The sequence below is a fragment of the Elephas maximus genome, chromosome 7 (assembly GCF_024166365.1).
Source record: "Elephas maximus indicus isolate mEleMax1 chromosome 7, mEleMax1 primary haplotype, whole genome shotgun sequence".
NCBI lineage: Eukaryota > Metazoa > Chordata > Mammalia > Proboscidea > Elephantidae > Elephas > Elephas maximus.
Window position 1 is genome coordinate 99936847 of NC_064825.1, and position 12547 is coordinate 99949393.

A 12547-nucleotide genomic window follows, 5' to 3' on the forward strand; every position below is an offset into this window, starting at 1 on the left:
TGTGTAGTACATAGGGTCGCTATGAGTTGGAACCAACTCGATGGCACCTAACAACAACAACAACCCTTCAATATTGCAGCTCCAAGATTGTCAATAAATAATAGCTGTGTTTTCGAAAAGCGTCTGCGCCCAGGCCTCCTCCTGATACAGGCCCTGACTTGGAACTCAAACCGTTCCCACGCCGTTCCCCGGATGTACTCGCCCTGGAACGCCAGGGTCGGGGCCTGGGCTGTCGCCAGAGATTGCGCGGGCAGTTTACCGAGGTGCTGAGGCCGAGAAGGGGCGCGCCTGGGGCGTGGCTTCAGCCTAGTCGGGCCAGGGGGCGGATCAGGCCCGGAGGAGAATGCGAGGGTATCGGGAAGGGTGGGCGGACCTGGGGAGCCGGGCCAGGCCAGGCGGAGAATGTGAGGAAGGTGGGGGGCGGTGGGCGGGCCTAAGAGGACAGTGGGGCCTCGGCGTCAGCGGCCTGGGAAGCGGCGGGGAGGTGCAGGGAAGCAGCGGAGGGGCGCGACTGTCAGGCGGGGCCGGGAGTGGGGCCTCCCTCCTAGCAGAGTCCGAGAGCGCGGCCTGGCTGGGCTGGGAGTAAGGCTTCACACCGACAGGGCCCGGGGGCGAGGCTGGAGGGGCCCGGGGCGGGCCGGGAGAGCTTGGAGCGGCCACAGGGGGGCGGGGCTGGCGGACCTGAGTGGCGACCGGGGGCGTGTCCAGGGCGGGTCTGGGGCGTGGCCTCCTGGGGGCGGGGTCTGGCCGGAGGCCCCTGCGTATCCCCGACGGCCGCCAGGAGGGGGCCTGTGGAGTGACTGAACCCTGCTGCGCAGTCCGACTCAGACTGGCGCGCTAGCGGGTGTCGCTGGGCTTGCAGCGCAGAGCAAAAAGCGGAGCTTACAGGTGAGAAGGGATAGGGGAGGCCAACCGGACAACCAGAAGCTGAGTTAGTTTTCGCTCCTGGGCAGGTTTCTGGGAACAGGTGACAGGTCGGCCGCGGAGGCAGCTGGGGGGTGAAAAAGAGCACTGGCCCTCAAGTTCTGACTCCAGCTCCTCGGCTCCGCCAGGCACCCACTGTGTGGCCCGGGGCGTGGGGAGGGCCGTCCCCGCCCGGTCCTGGAATTCTCGGGTTCCGGTAAAAGGACGAGGTTGAATCAGGTGAACCGTAGGCTCCAGTTGTCTTTTCTCTCTCAAATCCCGGAAGGTGAGAGCTGCCAGGTGAGAGCGGGCTGCAGCGCAGTCACAGGTATCCCGGGGCAGTCGCGCCGCCAGACCTCAGTTTCTCCGTGCGGAATGGGGCTGTGCAAAGCGAACTCTCCGGGACCGTGAAGGGAATTGCTGTAAAGATCACCCTAGTTTTTCGAATGGGGTTGAAATCCCCAAGTCCTGGGGAAGCAGAGCTCAAGCCAGGGAGGTTTCCAGCCCTCCACCCCAAGTCTTGAGAGCTCAGGCGAACTGGCCCCCTAAGACTTCAGGTCGGAAATTATCAGGGGCTTTTGGTTACCTCTAGAGGCTTTTCCTAGGAGGCCAGGGGGGAAACCAGAGGACAGGTTCTTATCAGGGTGAGTGGGGAGGAGAAAGGAAAACCCCACTGAACCTTGGGCCTGTCAAGGCCAGGGCCCAGAGGCTCTTGTCCGTGCCCAGGATTAGTTACTTGGGCTGGAGGGTTCTGTGCCCAGTGATGGTGTGTGGTGGCAGGTACTCCGTGCCAGGCCATAGTAACTGGGCAGCCTAGTTCAGTGGTCAGTGTTTTGCCCTTTGGGGTCAAACTCTTGGGTTCCACTCCCTCTCCAAACTTCAGTTTCCTCATCTGCAAAACAAGGGTAATGGCACTACCCGGTGGTAGTAGCAAAGACTGGATAAAACAGTGTCGTGTACCTCACTACATGACAGCTGCTCCGATGTTGATGGGCAGGTGACAGGCTGGCTTCCTGTCGGAGAATGAGCCCTTTTTTTTTTTTTGGAGGGTGGGAGGTTGGCTGCAGCCTCTCTTGGCTTTGTGAGGGACAGCCAGAAATTGCCACCTGCCACCAGCATCACTCTGTCCATTTGGAGGGTGGGGAGTGTGTCACCTGGACCAAAGAGTGGCTGAGTTTTCTGTAATCTTACCTGAGGCTGGTGAGTGCTCAACTAAATAAACCACAAATGTGTACTGGGTACCTACTGCATACTAGACACAAAAGGAGGGGACACAGAGGTGAACTAGCCAAAGCTGGGCCCTGCCCTTGTCTTGCGTGGCTGACAGTGAGGGCTCCGCCAACCCCACCATGCTCCGCTGAATAGGGTAACTCACACCCTGGGCTTGGAGTCAGGAGGGATTTCATGGGTCTGTACTGCCCTGGTGGCTGGAATCCAGCTATTCCATCACATGCCTGGCTCGGGGTGGAGGTGGGGGTCAGTGTGGGCACCTGTTGTCTGTCTTGAGCGGGGCTAGGCACTGAAGGAGACAGAGGGTGCTGCCAGTCGGCACCCTGTGTCTTCTGAGAGAGGTGAGCCATGCACTTTAGAACCGGCTGGAAAGTACTGTGAAGACTGCCTTGTGGAGGAGATTGTGTGTGTGTTCAGAAGAGGTGAGACACTGGAGAACCAGGGTTGGGGGTGAGGGAGCTTCCTGAAGTCAGTGAGACTTGAGCAGGACTTTCTGCCTGGACCCCAAAGTACTAGTTAGGCTTGGATCAACTTGGGGCACTGAGTCCCCTCTCTGAGCAGCTGTGTGTGTAAGATTAGAGTCTGCTATAGAAGGGAGAGAAAGGGATCAGCAGGTGGGGCATGGGGTGGGGAGGAGAAGCAGTTCATGTCGAACAGTGCTTATTAAACATCTCATGGAGAGTCCCTCCCCACCACACGATGACAAAGGATGATACACTGCCCCCAGCCTCAAGTTGCTTAGCCTGTGGGAAGGGCCTTTGACAAGGAGACCAGTGACTCTTTACGTGATAAATGAAGCAAGGATTGGAGGGCTCTGGAAAGCTTCCTGAGATGGAGTTTTGGATGTGCCTTGAGGATTGGGAGGGTTTCGGCAGCCAGGGGGAAGACGGTGTTTCAGGCAGAGGAAGATACCTCCACAAAAGCAAGGGGGACAGAATGCTCAGGATTTTCAGGAAACTGCTAGGTAGACCAGTCTGGCCGAGAATTGGGGCTGTGCGGGGAATGGGAAGTTAGAAGGGTAGGTTGGATCAACTCGTGGAGGGCTTTGAATCCAAGGCGAGGTGTTTGGATTTGGTTCGTGGACAGTGGGGAGTTATTGAAGGTTTTTGAGCAGGGGAGTGATGCAATCTAGATGTGCTAGAGTGAGGATCCAGTGGTCACAGGAAAATAAGCCAGTGGCTTCAGGGATGGGGAAGGAGGGGGCTGGGTGGCTTTGGGGACATCTGCAGCGGGGGGCTGAAGGAAAAGGCACTGGCTGGGGGGCTGGAAAAGGTGCAGTCAGAGGGAAGCCAGGGTGGCACAGGAGAGGAGCGTTCTAGTGTAAGTTCTGTGTTTCCTTCTATTCTGGCACCCAGCCTAGACTGTCACATATTGTGGTTGTTAGCTGCCATCTAGTCAGCCCCGAGTTCACGGTGGCACCATATACAATGGGATTGGACTGTTGTGATCCATGAGGTTGTCATTGGCTAATTATCAGATAGTAGGTCACCAGGCCTTTCTTCCTAGTCTATCTTAGTCTGGAGGCTTCACTGAAACCTGTTCAGCATCACAGCAACACTCAAGCCTCCACTGACAGATGGGTGGTGGCCATGCATGAGGTGCAATGACTGGGAATCGAACATGGGTCTCCTGCATGGAAGGCGAGACCTTTACCACTGAACCACCACTGCCCTGCCCCGCCCCCCCCCGCCCCCCGGCCCTGGCATGTGGAAGGGGCTAAAAACAGTGGCTGTGTTTGGAGGGAAGGTGTGCTGAAGACGGTGATGAGTGCTACAGAGTGATGGGGAGAGGAGCTCCAAGAAGGCCCTCAGGCTGGCCCATGAAGGGGAGGCATCTTGGTCAAGTGGTGGGAGCTAAACCAGCCAGCGGTGGGTTTGGGAACAGGGTAGGTGGGAAAGTATGCCATAGGGTCTTCTCCCAGGCCTAGTCCAGCGAGGGCAAGGATGAGAGGTTAGCCATGTATTTTTCTCCCAGGGCATTGGGACAGCCAGCAGGGCACAAGTCTCCCACATTGGTGGGCAAAGCGGGATTTCCCATTCAGTTCGCCTGGGCTCTGAAGTTCCTGCAATACAGGGGCAGCCCCTCTCTCTCTTGAGGCCTCAGACCTTTGAGCCACAGCCTGGAAGCTCCTCCTCTCCACTCCCCCCTCACACACACTGGGACACAACCCTTTCCCCCTCCCCCAGGACGAGGTAGACCTCTCTGGTCAGGGCTCAGAGGACTAAAGCACTGAGGGCTTCTTTGGCCCTGGAGCGTCTGGGAACAGCTGGCACCCCCTGGTTTTGGCTTGGCCTCGGCCCCCTGCTCCAAACCGTTACACCCACTTCCTCTGCCCTACGGGAAGCTCTGGAGGGGCGGTTGTGGTTTAATCCGGAGGATCAAACGGTCAGGAGTTAGCTCTGAGAGAAGCAGGAAGGGAGGGAAGAGCCCCATCCCCTTGGCTTCTCCTGCCCCTCTGGGGGACAGGACGGGGCAAGCACTGGGGGACCAGGGTGTCTGTTTAATCTCAGCAGGAGCTGCCCTGCCCACCAGCTTCCCCTCCTCTAAGCCTGGGTCTGAGGAGCTGGCAGGGAAGCCCAGAGGTAAACACGGGCCAAGTGATATGTGCTGCTTCCCCCCTCCCTGACCCCCATGCCGCCAACCACAGACCCAGCAGACAGCCTTTGGAATTGGCCAGTTGACGTGTCTCAGGGGCTGCCTTGTTCCTGACTCACCCCTGGGGTTCCCCCACACCGTGGTTTTCCTGTCAGCAGCTGATTCACTCTGTGCTGACATAGATGAGCAGCTGAGCGCAGGGGAGAGGCCTGTCCTCTGGTTCTCAGAATTAGTTCCCGGCTTTCCTCTGGACTTGCTGTGTGACCTTACACAAATTCCATCTCCTCTCTGGGTTTCTCCTTCTGCTCTACCAGTGGCCCCTTCATTACTTAGCTCTTAGGGGCTTCTGCAACCTGAGCTCCGTCCTGTGTAAAGTGGAGCGTGTGCAAGCACGGGTATACACACACACGATACAGTCTCAGCGCTGAGCAGGCAGCTGCCCTCAGACAAGTAGTACTTCGTCCCAACCCCTTACTCTTGCTTACCCTGTTTTCCTGCCCGAAGCACCCTCTCTTACCTTCTGTCTATCCACAGATTAGGAGCTGGCATAGCATGGTGGTGAAGAGCTGGATTCTGGAGTTGGAATCTTGGCCCTGCCAATTCCTAGCTTATGTGACGCTTTCTGGGCCTCGGTTTCTGAGTCTATAAATTGGGGATAACAGTGTAACTCGGTCAGAGGGTGACGTGAAGAAAACATGAAATAAAAAAATACACATGTAACGCTGAGCACTTTTATGCCTACCCAATCAAAACCAAACCCACTGCCATCAAGTTGATTCCAACTCACAGCGACCCTATAGGACAAAGTAGAACTGCCCCAGAAGATTTCTAAGGCTGTAATCTTTACGGGGAAACCCTGGTGGCAGCATAGTGGTTAAGTGCTATGGCTGCTAACCAAAAGGTCGGCAGTTCAAATCCGCCAGGTGCTCCTTGGGAACTCTATGGGGCAGTTCTACTCTGCCCTATAGGGTTGCTATGAGTCGGAATCTACTCAACGGCAGTGGGGTAATCTTTACGGAAGCAGATTGCCACATCCTTCTCCCATGGAGCAGCTGGTAGATTCGAACTGCCGACCTTTCCATTAGCAGCTGAGGGTTTAACCACTGTGCCACGAGAGCTCCTTCTTTTATGCCTAGCACACAGTAAACGCTCAATAAATGGAAGTTATTGTTATTTTTTGCACCTGGCTGGTATTTCAAGACTGCAGCAGTCTGCTTCTCAGGGCCCAGGGACGTTCCCCGGAGCACCCCTCTTCTGCCCAGGCCCTCCACGCCCTCTCCAACATTGTGTGAGTGCGCACACCCCAAGAAACTAGCCACTTCCGGCTGTGTGACCCCTGCTCTTCCTGGGGGTGGCTGGGTTTCTCCAATATGACTCTAAGTTTCCTGAGGGGGAAGTGGGTCTGAATGTGACGGCAGACTTTCCTCACATCCCCCTCCTTTCCCCAACCCTGTCCTCTTCCTCCCCCTCTTTCCCTTGTGGTTGTTTACCCCTTTGGTTGCTGTTTTGTGGTGTATGGAGTGTCTCTGAGAGCCTTCTTGGTAGGGACTGTCCTATCCATCTCTGTATCCTTGATTCCTGGCACAAGGCCTGGCACACAGAAGGCAGAGGGGAAATGATGGTTAAATGAATAAGTGGTTCTCAGGGGGCTCCCAGCAGGACCCAGCTCAGTGCCAGTCACTGGGGGACTCCTTGGGAAAGGCCAGAGGCAGGGTCTGGATGGGCCTGCCTGCCCCACTCCTGGAGACTAGATCCAGGGAAGTTGGAATAGAGTGGATGGCCTAGGATTGCTTCAGACAGCCCCTGGCCTTTCGCTTCCTGAGGGGAACAGCTCAACTTCCTCTAGCCCGTCTGGTGAGGGGCCACTCTGGCCTTTAGTGAACCCTGACTCAGCCAGAAAAGGCACCTTCAAGTCAGCAGTTACGTGTGGAAGATGCTGCAGCCCTGTGGGGCTCTGGCTCAGGGTGCAGGTGTAGATGGGGGAGAATGGGAAGGTGCCCTCTTAGCCTTCCCAGCATTAGCCTTCATGTAGACCACCTGGGGAGCAGCCCTGGCAAGCACCTCCATGCTCCCCCCTGACTTGTTTTGCTGCACTGGGGGCTTCAGCCCTTCTCTACAGCCCAACCCCAACTTTCCCTGCTGTGTTGGGTGATCTGGGCTGGGAGTTGTTCAGCATTCTGGGCCTTTGCCCATAGAGCCAATGTGGAGAAGTGACAAAGCAGTTGAGGCTGGGCGTTAGGAAGTCTGGGTTCAAATCCCGGCTCTGATGGGAGCCTGCAGAGTGGCCTTGGCCAGGGGGGTGACACTTCAGGCGTCATGTGTTCCAGAAACCTCCTTGGGCCCAAGAGAGCGAGGGAAGGAACTTCATGCAGATTTGTATGATGGTTAAGAGGTCAGACTACCTAAGGATTCCTGCCTCTGCTTCTTACTAGCGGAATGTGACCATGGGCAAGTACCTTAACCCGTCTGTGCACCAGCTCCAGCAGCTATGTAAGATGGAGGTGAGAACTGTCCTGACCTCATAGGGTTGCTTAAGAATTACATGAGTTAACACATGTGATGCATTTAGGACAGTGCCTGGCACATAAACTCAAACCCAACCCGCTGCTATATGTGGCCCAGTAAGCACTCAATCAATGTTCATTCTTGTTACTATCAAGACACCTTAAAGAAAAACCAAACCCACTGCTGTCAATTCTAATTCAGTGACACTATGGGACAGACTAGAACTGGTCCCATCGGGTTTCCAAGGCCGTATATCTTTACAGAAGCAGACTGCTACAGCTTTCTCCAGTGGAGCGGCTGGTGGGTTTGAGCCACTGACCTTTCGGTTAACAGGTGAACACTTTAACCACTGTGCCACGAGGGCTGCTCACATAGGGCCCGGCACGTGGTAAGTCCTATATATGTATCAGCTGTTTTAAATCTTTAGGGGCAGAAGAATTCGGTGAATAGCTTGACTCTGGGGGTGGGGCAGGGAGGATGTCAGGAGACCTGAGCTCTGGCCCTAGCTCATCTTATACTCGCCATATGACCTTGGGCAAGTTACAGTCCTTCTCTGGATGTCAGTTTCCTTATCTGACAAGTAAACAAGTCAGCATGGGCCCCTGCTATCTATAACTGGGTAGCAAAACTCTAACTGTTATCCTGCATTTGCTGCACTGGGTTTTTGCAAGCGGGACACCTGGGATGCCACAGTGGATGGCCATAGGGTTTTATCCCGGGAAAGAACTTCTGGGCGCCTGGCCCCTTCTGCACTGACAACCGGGGAGGAAGACTGAATGTGGGCAGGTTGTGGCTGCTCCCTCGGGGGCACTGCAGACACTGAATGGCAGAGCTGCTCCCCCATGACAATACTGGGACTCCACAGGCCAAAAAGTAAGTGAATCAACTTAAATGCACATATTACAGTGGGTTATGTAGATCAAATTACAGAAGACCTTTGCTATCTCTTTACTTTCTCCTATTTTCTGACTCTTCTGCAGTGAGCTTGTATTATTTTTATGCTCAAGGAAAAAGAACACACGCAGTAAAGCTATAAAAAACTTATTGTACATACTTAAAGATGTTTTATATGAACTGGGGATCATATGGAGATTTTGTTGGTAATAAATCATATTTTTTTTCAAAGGGGGTAAGGGTGTTGGTTTCAAGTGAATATTACTTTGTCAAGCCTCAGAGACTGCTGGAGCGTCTATGGCCATCAGCCTCACAGCCTGGGAGACAGGGGTCAGATACAGATAGACGTGTAATCCAGCTTCCATGATAATGGACACACCCTGAGTCCTGTAGGGGCTAGGGGATGTAGGCTGGAAAACTTTTCAACAGTAGTTGAAACCAAAGGGCTTATTAACCTTTCTGAACCTCAGCTTCCTCAACTGTAAAATGGGGATACTAATAACATCTACCTCAGAGGGGCTGCTGTGATAATAAAATGTGCTTATCATATGTCGTTGGGGTTTTAGAGGGAACCCCCTTCTCCTTCAGAATTTGGAAGCAAGTGAAAACAAAACAGTTGCCAGAGATGGGCTCCAAACGGAAGCTTCATTCCTGAGAAGGCCAGCTGGAGAACGTGGGTCTAGATCCAGGGCCCAGAGGGCTTGCTAATTGGCAGAGTCCTCCCAGTGACAGGCAGCGCCGCGCCGGGCCAGGCTCCCTGCAGAACCAGCTGGAACAGCGCAGATGGAATGGTCGGGGCAGGCAGCTTGGATCTGAGGGAGGCGGGGCCTCACTGAGCGTGCCCGCGTGTCTCCCAGACCAGCCAATCAGAGAAGCCACTCGGGTTGGGGACGTGAAGTGCGGCAGGAGGGGCGGAGCCATGCCAGAGGTGTTCCAGGGTTGGAACCGAGCGGGAAGTAAAAGATCAAAGATCGTCCTCTTTCATATATGGCCCTTTGGGTGGTGCCTGGTATGGAGTAAAAAAAAAAAAAAAAAATGCAGTAGGCGCTCAAAAAATATTCCTTTGCTGATGCTGATAATAATAACAGTAATTAATAATCATACTATTGCACTTGGAAAATCACTCTCCTACTCACTGCCTTAGTGGATTCTTGGGGTTTCCCTGGGAGATGGAGTATTAGAATGTTGTTGCTATGCGACCTGATGAGCCGCCATCATTTATAAGAGGAGAGAGAAAGTCGATGGGGATGGGAGAGGGGGAAGTGATCCATCTGTGCTGGTGTAGTAAGTGAGTTGCTGGCCGGATCTTTGGTTACCCTCAGTCATATAGGCAGCCACTTCCTGACCTGTGCCCTATCCAAACATACAGTGGAGATGAAACTGGGACGAGGGAGGGTGCATTGTCTATGCTGGTACTAGACATCAAGGGTTCGTTTGAATGCCCCTCTGATCCCACTTCTTTCTGAGCCACACTCTCTCCTGGCAAGGTGAGGCAGCAGGCTCGTCTTTTACTAGGAGACAGTATAGCACGGTGCCATGTTTCTCAAACTTTGTACCTGTCAGAAATCCCTGGGGAGCAAGCTGCAAGTTGGGGGACACTGGGGTTGTGTTTGTAGCTTGGGCTTCTTCTGGCCCCTCAAGCTCTAATGTCAGCAAGACCCGAGCATGGGCCACCCCCACCTTGCACTAGCTACTTGCTGTTAGGCAAGTTTCTTAACCTCTCAGACTCTTGGTTTCCTTATCTATGAAATAGGGAATGATAGGGATATGAGATAATGTGAATGAAATGCTTAGTAGCAGGTCTGGCTCAGAGTGTGCCCCCAGTAAAGGCCAGAGGATGGAAAGGGTGATCATGATGAAGGCTGTTCTTGGCACTCTTTTGGGGAAGTAGCAAGGAGCCCTCCTCCCCAAAAGTTGAGGTTCTTTCATCTCGAGCAAAGGATTTTTCCAGGGCTCTTTGCGTTTCTGGGGGTCAGGAGGAGGCTTAGGCCTCTGTGGTCTTCGTTCCCAGTCAGACCATCAGAGCTCAACCCTGACCCACGTGCTCTTGGTATAGAGTTGAGGGCTTGTGTCTAGATTCACAGGATCTTGGTGTTATAAGTAGCCTATAGTTCATTGAGTCAACCTCCCTACCCAGTTTCATCCTCTCAACAGCAGCCAGCCTTTGTTTGAACACCTCAAGACTTGGGGAACTCATTACCTTTCATCTCTAGATAGATCTGACCCTTATAAAATACAGTGTAGAATTTGAGCAAACCCATCCTCCCTTACCTTCTACTTATTGGTCCTGATCATGCTTATTGGGACCACGTGGAATGTGTGGACACTCCCCAGGGGACCAATGCTCCCTTGTAGCAGGACCTCCCAAGCCAGTGATTCTGACATAGAAAAGAGACCTTTCTGCTGTCAAAAAAAACAAAAAAACTTTATCTCCATCTGAACCAAATGGCCACTTTAAAAAAATTTTTTTTCTTTTAAATTATTGAAGCTAATAGTTTTTGTGGAAAAATTTAGAAGATAAAGACAGATGGAAAGAAGGAAATAACTACTCAGAGATAACCATGGTGAGCCGTGGTGCTTTTGTCTTAAAAAAAAAAAAAAAAAAAAAAAACACATATAAACCACTTCCTGTGCTGCTGGTCTTTGCTAACATTACATAGGGAGGGTTTTTCCATGTCATGAAATATTCCCCTACAGCACGCGTTCCAGCCCTGCGGTATCACACCGCATGGAGCTGGTGAAGCCCTGCAGTATCACACAGCAGGGAGCCACCATGACCTGGTGAAGCCTTCCCCTGCAGTTGCACACTTAGGCCATTTCGAACTTTTCATTAGTATCCACATTGCTGTAGTGATCACCTTGTCTGTACATATAATTTACACTGAACTCCAGCCATCTCCGCGAAGTGAATTCCCAGAAGTGGATTTCCAGTCATGTGGTTTTTAAACTCAAGGTCTGAGGATTAGATTGTCAGGGAAAAACCCTTTCCCTGGTACCCACCAGGGCATACCCCCAAATTTAGCTGCAGTCGCACTAGGAGGAAGGGGTACTCTCTGCCTCTTGGTGCTAATTAGCAAACCCGGGGAAGGAAGGGGGCAGGCTCTTGGGGTAAAGGAGACAGACATGTAGATATGGGGTCACTTTTTCTCTTCAATTGTAGTCTGACTTCTGACCCTTCTCCTCTTTCCTTTCCAGGAGCCTGTGGTGTCATTAACTAATTATGGGATCTCTTAACTATTTAATGAGCTCTCTCTGACCTGACTCCTTCCTCCCCAGCAGCCTACTGGAAACCAGGGATGGGAAGATGAGTCCGTGGGAGGCAGTTTCTGCAGAGTAAGAGAGGGGGTCATGGGGCGGTACAGTGAATAGTTCTTAACCTGTAACCTGCAGCAGAGTCACCTGGAAGGTTTGTCAGAGCGAAGGATCGCTGGAGTTTCTCTGGGTCTAGAGTGCGTTTCTGATGCGTTTTCTGATGCTGCTGCTGCTGGTCCAGGGACCACGCTTTGAGAACCACTGAAGTAGTGAAATGGGGCAAGGGTGTTGTATGGTGAATTTCAGCTCCTGGGGCTGTTGACAGGAATTTTGTCTATTTAATAAAAGCTTATGTCTGTGAGGCCTGGACTCACTGCCAGCCCCCCTGCCCCCCAAATCCCCCTGCCTCCTTACTCCTTCTCCAGTATGTGCTCTGTATATATTGGGAATAAGGAGCCCTGGTGGCATAGCGGTTAAGTGCTCAGCGCCTAATTCAAAGGTCGGCAGCTTGAACCCACCAGCTGCTCCGTGGGAGAAAGATGTGGCAGTCTGCTTCGTAAAGATTACAGCCTTGGGAACCCTATGGGGGCAGTTCCAATCTGTCCTATAGGGTCTGTATGAGTCGGAATCGATTCAACACCAAGGAGTTTGGTTTTGGTTTGGAAAGTACATAATGGCAAGACTCATCCCCACTGTACAGAAAGGAAAACTGAGGCTGTTTGGCTGTGTGACCTTGGGTAAATCACTCCCCCTCATGGGGCATCTGAGTCCTCTCTTGTCATAATGATACCTTGTGCTTTATAGCTTTTAGTAGTGAACATTTTCTCCTGTACTGACTCCCTCCAGCCTCCCAGCACCTTGTGACATAGGTAGGGAGGTTGTTATTACTAAGCTCATTTTTGCAGATGATAACAGAGGCAGTGAGTGAATTGCCCAGGGCCCTACAGCAAAGGAGATGCTGGAGCCAGGACTTGAAACTGTGTTGTCTTTGCTCATCATCCTGATCCTGGCCCATCACCCCAAGCTGCCTCCTCCCCTTTCTCAGTTTTAGGGTTAAGGATCTCAGACTTCTTAGCTGGGCTGCTGGGTTTTGGGTGTGAGGATCCCATGACCCCAGGAAAGGCTGGCTGGGGACATTGGCTCTGGGCCAGGAACCTGTGGGAAGGGA

General features: G+C 53.0%; 1 protein-coding gene across 2 annotated transcripts in view; it reads left to right on the top strand.

Moving 5' to 3' along the window:
- The first annotated feature begins 758 nt into the window (after positions 1-758).
- Positions 759-12547, top strand: part of CD82 (CD82 molecule) — a 55422-nt gene continuing 43633 nt past the window's right edge. The window contains exon 1 of one of the 2 annotated variants that reach the window (XM_049890959.1): positions 759-888. The gene's annotated coding sequence lies outside the window, so the exon portion shown is untranslated. The remainder of the gene's footprint in view (positions 889-12547) is intronic. The other variant, XM_049890958.1, reaches the window with a different exon arrangement.